The sequence below is a fragment of the Chiloscyllium punctatum genome, chromosome X (genome assembly GCF_047496795.1).
Source record: "Chiloscyllium punctatum isolate Juve2018m chromosome X, sChiPun1.3, whole genome shotgun sequence".
Taxonomy (NCBI): domain Eukaryota; kingdom Metazoa; phylum Chordata; class Chondrichthyes; order Orectolobiformes; family Hemiscylliidae; genus Chiloscyllium; species Chiloscyllium punctatum.
Genome location: NC_092791.1, coordinates 31,175,013 through 31,185,721, shown reverse-complemented (window position 1 = coordinate 31,185,721; position 10,709 = coordinate 31,175,013). Strand labels below are relative to the sequence as shown.

General features: G+C 38.3%; 1 long non-coding RNA gene across 1 annotated transcript; it reads left to right on the top strand.

Annotated features, from left to right (window-relative positions):
- Positions 1–2: 2 nt before the first annotated feature.
- Positions 3–9,244, top strand: LOC140471086 (uncharacterized). Its single transcript, XR_011956850.1, has 5 exons — positions 3–327; positions 546–751; positions 3,946–4,023; positions 6,967–7,023; positions 9,005–9,244. It is a non-coding gene; the product is annotated as an uncharacterized lncRNA (long non-coding RNA).
- The last annotated feature ends 1,465 nt before the right edge of the window (positions 9,245–10,709 follow it).

Below are 10,709 nucleotides of genomic sequence, written 5' to 3'. Positions count from 1 at the left end.
TGAGTCCCACCTCTCGCAAATCATTGGTACTCGCTATAGTCCCGTGACAGTCACTCTAATGTTTCATTTGATTACTTGCCTGTCAGTCATCCGGACTACTAAAAACTAGGCGTTTGTCCAGCCTTTCGTAATGCTCGTTTACTGATTGGACAGTTTCCATTGATGACAAAGTGGTCCCTGAAGGGACGTGTCGGAAACCCGCTTAAGTATTGGTTATCTTGATTGTCAATCACGTTGTAGTTAGAGGGAAAGGTCGTGTTATCATGGACTCGCCATTTAATAAATGGTTTCGCTGAGATGACAAAAAAGTTATCTCTTAACGGGAAGGTATTACCTTAAAGGGTTTAATTAAGTGAAACGACTCTTTTATAATAATAGAGTTGACATCAAACATTAAGTTTTCTTTACAACTGTTGCCTGACCAGTTGTATGAATTTCATCATAGAGTAAACGCTACGTTTTCTTAATCTTACGCAAACATCTCAACGAGCGCGAGTTTACCAGGAAAAGAGCTTAAGTTAACATTTGTACTTTTTTTCTCTCAGCGAAGGAGACCGAATGAAAACTGAAGCGTGACTAAATGGAGCTCTTTTAATGTTATGGAAGTTTTTGATAAGATACGTTTTGAGAAGATGTTTCTATTTACTGAGGAAGATCAGAACTGGGAAGATAAATATAAGATTGTTACCAATAAATCCAATAGCAGCTTCTTTACCCAGAGAACGATGGGAATATAGGACTCGATGTTAAGGTAACTATCATGATGTGGAGGAGCCGCTGTTGGACTGGGGTAGACGAAGTTAAAAATCACACAACACCACATTATAGTCCAACAGGTTTATTTCGGAGCACTGCTCCTTCATCAGGTAGTTGTGGAGCAGGACCATAAAACAGAATTTATACCAAAATATTACAGTGTCATGCAACTAAAATTATATATTGAACAAACCTAGATTGTGGGTGTAAGTTTACTCACTGAGCTGGAAGGTTCATTTTCAGATGTTTCATCCAGGTACTAGGCAACATCTTTAGTGAGCCTCTGGATGAAGCCTTCCATTCTTCAGTTAACTTAACTTTTTATTTTAAAAAATGACATCTCAGCTCAGACAATGTATTAAAGGTGTGAGGTTAGAGTCTGTCTGTATCCCAATCTTGAGTCAGACTGATTCTATTTCTAAAGTGGAATTTACAAAATATTACATAGATTGACTGCCTGCAGATTTTGAACTTTTTGAGCAAAATGAAATGTATCTGCAAATACATGGGGTGGCACAGTGGCTCAGTGGTTAGCACTGCTGCCTCATAGCACCAAGGTCCCAGGTTTGATTCTAGCCTTGGGTGACTGTGTGGAGTTTGTACATTGTCCCTGGGTCTGTGTGGGTTTCCTCCCACAGTCCAAAGGTGCGCAGGTCAGGTGAATTGGCCATTCTAAATTGCCCATAATTTGTGTGCATTAGTCAGAGGGAAATGGGTCTGGGTGGGTTCCTCTTCGGAGGGTTGGTGTGGACTTGTTGGGCCAAAGGGCCTGTTTCCACACTGTAGGGAATCTAATCTAAATATACTTTTGCAAATATACATTCACCCTGTAGACTTGTATGTCATGTGTGTGCGTGTGAGTGCACATGAGAGATTGTGTGTTTGTGTGTGCAAGCTTGGTAAAGTGTGTGTAAGTGTGATGGAGTATAAGCGTGTATGTGTGTGAGAGAGAGAATCTGTGTGTAAGTATGAGAGAGTGTATCGTGTAGTGGGGTCACCTGTAGTGTGACATGAACCCAAGGTACCAGTTGCGGCCATCCTCATGGGTACCGAACTTGGCTATCAGCCTTTGCTTGGCCACTTTGCGTTGTTGCCTATCCCAAAGTCTGCCTTGGAGATTGGTCACCCGAAGATCTGAGGCCAAAATAGAACTAATCTGACTCAAGACTGGGATACAGACAGCCTCTAACCTCACACATTTAATACATTGTCTGAGCTGAGATGTCACTTTTTTTTTAAACTTTTGTTTATCTCAAGAATGTGTGACTTAAAAGAAGTTCTGGGATTTACATATTAATGAACTAAAACCTGCAACCCATTCTTAAAAGTGAAAGACTTGATAGTGATCTAGGCTTTTTCATAATATCATTTCAGTTGCATGACATTATAATCTTTTGCTATAAATTCTGTCTTATGGACCTGCTCCACAACTACCTGATGAAGGAGCAGCGCACTGAGAGCTAGTGCTTCCAAATAAACCTATTGGACTATAGCCTGGTGTTGTGTGATTTTTAACAAGATAAATATTGTTAATGCAGTGAAAACAGGGAGGGAAAGTTGGATAAATACATGGAGAAAGAAAAAGATGTTGACAGGATGAGATCAGGTGGGATTGGGAGGTGGCTGATGTCGGACATAAACCAATTTGGCAGAACAGCCGATTTCTTTGCTATTAATTTTCTGTAACTTTAAAGCTTCCCAGATATAGAATTAGCTTTATTGTCAAACGTACTGATGAGTACAGTGTTAAGTTGACATGTCGCCACTTGTGGCACTACCTTAGGTACAGATTCTAAAGTACAATTTCTTAGGGGAAGAAAAATAATAAAGAAATAAAATGCCCAGCAATAAATTAGAAAAATAGAGAAATAACAGTTCAGAATAACAGTCATTCCAACCCAGAACCCACGGGGCTTCACCTCGTGGCTGGGAGTCAGGGTTCACGCTGAGGCTGGGAGTCGGTACTGGCTTCTGCCCCAGACAATGCTGCCCAAGGACGGGAGGTAAAAAGAATTCAAAAAGAGAGAGGAAAAAAAGAAAAGAAGTAGACACACTCTGGCTCTGAAGTCCTACTCTGCTGCCATTCTTGTAGAAGAATCATCTGAATTACTGTACATCAAACAGAGTTAAAACTGTCCTGCACATGTGAATTAGGAGCAAGAGTAAATTATTTTAGTCCTCAAGCCTGTACCACCATTCAATAGGATCATGGTTGATCTGATCTATGGCCATAGCTTCACATTCCCAGCTACCTAAATAACCTTTGACTTCCTTGTTAATCAATAACCTACAGTATATACTTATATTATGTGCTGTTTCGGAAATAGTTTACGCCTGAGGCACATTCCTAGAAAAGGATTGCTTGTAAACGAACAAATCCTGGGCCTAATAGCTCTCAACTATTGAATTGCTCTCCTAATAGTTGATAATTCCAGCAAAAATATTAATGAAAAACCAAATTAGCTATTTTCCATTTCTACACCTGTAAAGAACATGCAAATAAACAGTTTTGAATGTTTCATATGTTATGCAAAAAGGCCTGGTTCATTGTGGCTTGAAATGGCATTTGTTTTTTTTTAAATGCTTTGCATTATGGGATTTTTAAAGCTCTGTATTTTGGAAAGCATTTCCTGTAATTCCATTTATTGGATATTTTCTATTTTAACTATTTTCTGGTAATCTTGATCCTAATTTGATCTTTAATTAAAGATCCATAGAATACTTACTTTCACAAATGCTAACTGGCCTGATTGTAAAGTACCTGCAGTACTTGACAGTGCAATAGGTGATGATGTGCAACTATTTGTCACTTTATATGACACATATTTTATAGTCTGTTGCCCTAAGGGTACATGGAGTTCCCACAGCTGACGCAAAAGTCCTTCTGATTCTTTTTCAGCTTTTTAAAATTGTTACAAGATATTTCTAGTGTCCAAAATCATAAAATTAAACCAAAAAATACAGGCTTCTCAATAACCTGTTTAAATTTACCCGGTTCTTTTGGTATTTTTATGCCTTCCTTAAAGATTTTACTTGAAGGTCTCAGCTTCTCCCAAAGACCTGTGCTTGAATTTGATAATTTGAACTAAAACTGTGATGCTAATCTGAACTTGGATTGTGCGTTCTGAACATCTGAAGTGTATCGTTTTTTTAAATGATTCATTATTGGTGTTCTTTATTCGTCTTCAGCTTCTTACACTTTCTGCATAATTTTCATGATAGTGAATGATAAGAGGAAACATATTACCAACCTTACTGAACACACAGGTAAAATTTGAGATTTCTTTGCTGTGAGATAAAGAAAGAGCCAACTGTTTTAATTATACTTTTTAAATTATACTTTTAACTATAATTTAAAAAAAAGATACTTTTTTTATGAACCATATTTAACTGAGGGTGTTACAGAGGGAGACTGGATTGAAAGAAAGTGAGTAAGAGGCTCAGGTCCAGAGCATGGAAGAGTTTATTTCCTCCAAATTGAATTTTTTAAAAGAAAAAGACCAGTTCAATATGGAAAACCTGTGAAAGCAAAAGAAAACAGCAAGAGATTGGAAGGGAGATGTGATAATAGTTGAATGTGAGGAGGCTATCAGCAAACCACCTCGAAGGAAATGCGTGAGAGTGGATGGAGACTTGAGAGAAAACCAGCTGCAATAGCTTAAAGGAGAGAGGCAGATACAGGGGTTGTGTGTAGTTCAAAGGGAAAGAGGTACATGTTGAGGGAACAGGTGGTAGCAAGAGTCTTAAGTAATGGGTGTCATAGATAGAGATGTACATCATGGAAACACATCCTTCAGTCCAACTTGTCCATGCCGACCAGATATCCTAAATTAATTTAGTCCCATTTACCAGCATTTAGCCCCTATCCCTCTAAACCTTTCCAATTCATATACCTATCCAGATGCCTTTTAAATGATGTAATTGTACGAGGCTTCATGTGGCAGTTCAATCCATACACGCACCACCCTCTGCGTGAAAGAATTGCCCTTTCGGTCCCTTTTAACTCTTTTTTTCCCCCCTCACCTTAAACCTATGTCCTCTAGTTTTGGACTCCCTTACCCTGCGGATAAGACCTTGACTGTTCACCCTATCCATGCCCCTAATGATTTTATAAACCTCTATTAGGTCACCCCCTAGCCTCTAATGCTCCAGGGAAAATAGCCCCAGTTTATTCAGCCTATAGCTCAAACCCTTCAACCCAGGGAATATTTTTTCTGAAATCTTCTCAAGTTTAACAAAATCCTTCCTATAGCAGGGATTCCAGAATTGAATGCAGTTTTCCAAACGTGGCCTCACCAATGTCCTTTTACAGCTGCAGCATGACCTCCTAACTCCTATATTCACGGAGCTGACAAAAAAAGGCAAGTGTATCAAACGCCTTCTTCACTACCCTGTCTACCTGTGATTTCACTTTCAAGGAACTATGAACCTGCAGTCCGCACTCTCCTTGTTCAGCAACACACCCCAGAACCTTACCATTAAGTGTATAAGTCCTGCCCTGATATGCCCGACCAGAATGTAGCACCTCGATTGGATCTTGATTAAACTCCATCTGCCACCTCTCTGGTCATCAGCCCATCTGATCAAGGTACTCTGAGGTAACCTTCTTCACTGTCCACTACACCACACATTTTGGTGTCATCCGCAACTTTACTAACCAAACCTCCTATATTCACATCCAAATCACTTATATAAATGACAAAAAGCAGTGGATCCAGCACTGAACCCTGTAACACAATGCTGGTCATGGAACTCCAATCCAAAAAGCAGCTCTCCACTCACTGTTTCCTATGTTCAAGCCAATTTTGTATCCAAATAGATAGTTCTCCCTGTATTCCATGTAATCTAACCTTGTTAACCAGTCTACTACACAGAGATTGTTGGTCGCCTTGCAGAAATCTATATAGGCCGTGTTCACGGCTCTGCATTAAGCCTCTTTGTCACTTCAAAAAAAGTCAATCAATTTAGTGAGTCACAATTTCCCATGCACAAAGCCATATTGACTATCCCATTCAATCCTTGCATTTTCAAATGCATGTAAATCATGTCCCTCAGAATCCCCTTCAACAACTTGCCCACCACTGATGTCAGGCTCACTGGTCTACAGTTCCATGGCTTTTCCTTACCACCTTTCTTCAGTAATGGCACCACGTTAGCCAACCTCCAGTCTTCCAGCACCTCACCCTTGGCTATTGATGATACAAATATCTCAGCAAGGGCCCCAGCAATCACTTTGCTGGCTTGCCACAAAGTTGTGGGTATACCTGATCCGATCCCAGGGATTTATCCATCTTTATCTGTTTTAAGACATCCACTTTTCAAGATATCAGTATTTATTTCCCCAGGTTTGTGAATTGAAGATAAAAGGATAAAGATGCAATGGGCTGAGGAGGATATGAGAGTTATGGGGAAAGGGAGTTAGGGCCACCTCAGATTAAGCTATTGGACAGGGAGTGGGAATTGCCAGATGAACTAATGGTAGGAATCTCACTACCTGAACATTCTGATATTCTCTGCCATAATCTTGTCCAATTTTGGGTGGGATTCTGGAGCAAACTTCCTTTTTTTTTACTGCTGTGTTTGCATGGATTCACTTTCTGTACAAACATTGTTCCTGTTGTATTTTGTAATTTTTGAAAATCAATTTCTTCTCTTTATTAATCCTTATTAATATGTGTAAACCGGTCACACTCATTTCTGTCCAACCTGTAGGTTTCCCAAATTGCTATAATTTTATTAAATTTAATTACCAGTAATTATAATGCAAAATTCTGGTAGAATATCTGCCTTGAAATGGGGTTTGAATTCCATCTCTGCACATCGGTCCAGTTATGAATGGCCTTATAACCCCATTTTACCTGAAGACTACAGTTGACTCCCCATGTGCATTGCCACAACCTGTCACCTAGCAGACAAGTTAAACAAAATAATGTTTCTTGTGATCTGAATTTGCCAGAGCTGATATGATCAATAGACTTTGACCAAGTGGCAGTCAGTGAGTACATAAAGCATACAAAAGGATCTTGCATCTGCACAAGCTATCAGCACATTTGGGTCTGGAAATATTAATGTGAATATTATTTCACTGATTTAGGGTGATGTTTGTTTTTGTGAAAATGAAATTTAAATTAAATGCAAGGCAAATGCTTTTTTTTTAGCCTTGTTCTTAAAATTATAATTATCAGCACTTCTATTGTTTTGTTGTTGCAGGAATTCAATAGTTCAGCTAGCAATATGTTCCACCAAGAGCTAGAAACTGCAAATGATGTAAGTCCGAAATAAAAATGTTTACTTATAACGTTTTGTTAGTGGTATCCTCTTCTTGAAATAGTTTTAGAGATGCCCTGGTCACGACATCAGCTGGAACCAAAAAGATATATTTATAACTCAAATTATTAATTGTCTATAACTACTCTTTCAAGATTTGATGTTATTTTGGCCTCCTTTCCTGTCTGGTTGATGATCTATGATAGGGAAGCCAGATTGTCAATTATCACCTCTTAGGTCATTATTTATATTGAATGATAAATTCCACTTCCCCATACCCCATTCACCAAAACAAATATATTAACAGAGTTATACTTTGAGTTGATGGTTAATCTGTTGTTTAAAGCAGTGTTTAAATTAATGACTTACTCATGTAACTGAGAAACTACTAATAACTACGAGAACCCTTATACAATGAACATGTAATCTCTCCAAGATAGATTTTGAACCCAAACCATGCTTTGCCTCTGGCAAGTGATAGGACCCTCCAATAATTAGACTTTTTTTTAAAAAAAATGATACATTTATAATTTATCATTCTTCCTGCAGCCCTTTAGTTTCTGTTTTTACGACCAGATTAAAATATAGCTAGTTCTGCCAACAGTCAGATTTTTATCTAAAAACAGCTGTCTCCAGGAGGTCTGCTTGGAAAGGTAGTGTTGGAAATCTTAACTACTCTCAGAAAGATCCGTTTGCCTTTAATTTAAACTCCTTTAAAATAGATAATAGCTACATAGTTGACAATGAAGAAGAGCAGTTTACTTACCCAAAACATACCATCTATATACTAGAGTAACAGTTGATCTCAGAATTTCATTCTTCTTATACCTCATGTATCAGGCTACCCCCAGCTTTTATCCAAAACTTTAAACTCTTTACTTACTGGTAAAGTTATCCTCACTCTAGTGCAAACCTACTTGATATAATCAGAAAATAGCACACCTCTGAAGGGCTAATAATAAATGTGCAAACAGAGATAAGCCTGATATGTGGTCGCAGTGGGAAGCCAAAGTTGCCAACTACAGTGTATGCCAATAAAAATCACCAGAACAGGCTTTCAGTTTCTCGAGGATCTATCCAAATCTTCATTCTAAAAGAACAAGGAAAATTAGATATTCCAAGTTTCAAAGTCTGCTTAGATGCCAGATTTTTAAAGGCAAGCAGGATTGTAATGAGACAAAAGACCAAGATTTTGCAGCTTGTCCCAGCAGAAGTCGATGACAGACTAAAGAATTTCCATGGTTTATAATCAAACATTGACAAAAGAATGGATACGGATTGGCCTATATTGGGAACATGGATGAGATCCCATGAATTTTGACATGCTGACCAGTCAAATGATGAGCCAAATCGGAGAGGAAACAGTGAAGACAACTGACCGTAAAAGAGTAGATTCACCATTGTACTGTTGTGTATGTCTGACAGTGTAAAACTTGAGCAACTGTGATATTCAAGAGAAAATCCTTCCCAAAATAGTAATTCCCAAAAGAAATAGTTGGCTAATGTTCATAAACATTATGACGGAGGTGGTTTAAAATATGATTGAGGAAAATTTGGTGGTTCCTTCCCAAGAAGATTACGGAAAGAAATCAAGTCTTCTCATATGTGACATGTTCAGATCACACTTTATCAATGATGTTCTTGCTGACATTAGGTTTCAAAGGAATAATTTTGCAGTAATTCCTGAGTAGTCTAACCAATCTTATTCAAACATTGGATGTCTTTCTAAACAGGCCCTTTCAGGATGGCATGAGACAAATATTAAATCACTTGATGATCAAAGGTGATAAGACATTTATTAAGGGTAGCCTGTGGGCTCCAACGTTAGCGATGCTGTGTGATGGGTTGGAGAGGCCTGAGATGAAAACAGAATGGAGATTGTTGTTAAACCATTCAAGAAATGTGGGATATCAAATGCAATCTTGCTCAGAAATGATAATTTATGGAATGATCTGGCTGATGACTATGTGATTGCTTATAGTGATGATGATCCATATCACTGACATTGAAGAAGCCGATTGAGATGAGTTATTTGGTTCTGAAGTCAAGGAGGAAGATGATTACATGCTCAGAGAATGCCCTGCTGCTTAGTATTTCTATGTATTATGAAAAACCATTTGAACTTTTGTAAATATGTATGTTAAACCTTTTTGGTTTTGATGAAATTGAATTTAGTGTACAGAAATGAATGTCACACTCTATGAAGATATTTCATAAATAAAAATATCAATAATACCTTTTTGGTTTCTTTTGCAGTACTTTCAGGATTGTTGGGTACAGTCTCCAACCTGGCAACTCTGCAATAGTGAGATGATGGGAGAGGGTGGATTTCAACCTCTCCAACATGTTACTTGTTTAAGTCAACTTCGTACTTTATAAACTAAAAATGTAGTCTTACAAACTTACATGAGTATATATTATCCTTTCAGTGGTATTGTACAAATAACAGAAAAAAAAGGGAGCTAAAGATTAAAATTGTAAGTCAACCAAATATTATTTCAGTTTTGAAAATGCAGTTTTGAAATGCTTCATTTTCATATGAGAACCTGGAGCATATTAATGCATTTAATCTTGTAGTTTTAATGGTCAGTCTCGGGTATCTCGTCTATCTCTCCTGTGCTTTTGAACACAAGATTTTCTTTCTCTTTCACTTCAACTGAAAGATTTGACCAATGGCTTCAGTGTGTTTTTAGATGATGTTCTCTTGAGGTTCTTCAAAATAATGGGAACAAAGACAAATTGCTGGAATGTCACTGCATGGAGACTGTCATCTAATAGTGGTTTTTGTTGATTACTGACAAAATTGCCCAGTAGATGTAGCTCTTTGTAAAGGAATCAGTTTGTCACTTATCTTTGTTACTATTAACCAAGGAAAATATTTAGTTGCCTCACTTTAAAAAGATAAAACTCATATTAAATGCTTAGCACAAATTACTTTGGTTTGGTACTTAATGTCAAGTGCTACGTAAACTGCTGTGGTTAGTTTGTAGTTTCTACTTAGAATCAGAAAACCAGTCATTTACTTTCAAGTTACAGTGTAGAACTGTCCAAGCTACAAACTAGTCTTCCCTCATGATCAATACAGATACACCAGGAAAATGTATGAAGAAAATTTAAAGCTGGTCTCCTTCCTATCGGAAAGATGTTGTGAAACTTGAAAGGGTTCAAAAAAGATTTACAAGGATGTTGCCAGGGTTGAAGGATTTGAGCTATAGGGAGAGGCTAAATAGGCTGGGGTTCTTTTCCCTGGAGCTTCGGAGGCTGAGGGGTGACCTTAAAGAGGTTTACAAAATTGAGGGGCATGGATAGGGTAAATAGGCAAAGTCTTTTCCCTGGGGTCGGAGAATCCAGAACTAGAGGGCACAGGTTTAGGGTGAGAAGGGAAAGATATAAAAGAGACCTAAGGGGCAACTTTTTCATGCAGAGCGTGGTATGTGTTTGAATGAGCTGCCAGAGGAAGTGGTGGAGGCTGGTGCAACTGCACCATTTCAGAGGCATTTGGATGGGTATATGAATCGGAAGGGTTTGGAGGAATATAGGCCAGGTGCTGGCAGGTGGGACTAGATTGGGTTGGGATATCTGGTCAGCATGGATGGGTTGGACCGAAGGGTCTGTTTCCATGCTGTATATCTCTATGACTCTCCTTGTGTCTGTTACCTGAGGTTAGTGCTGCAAGTGAATTCATT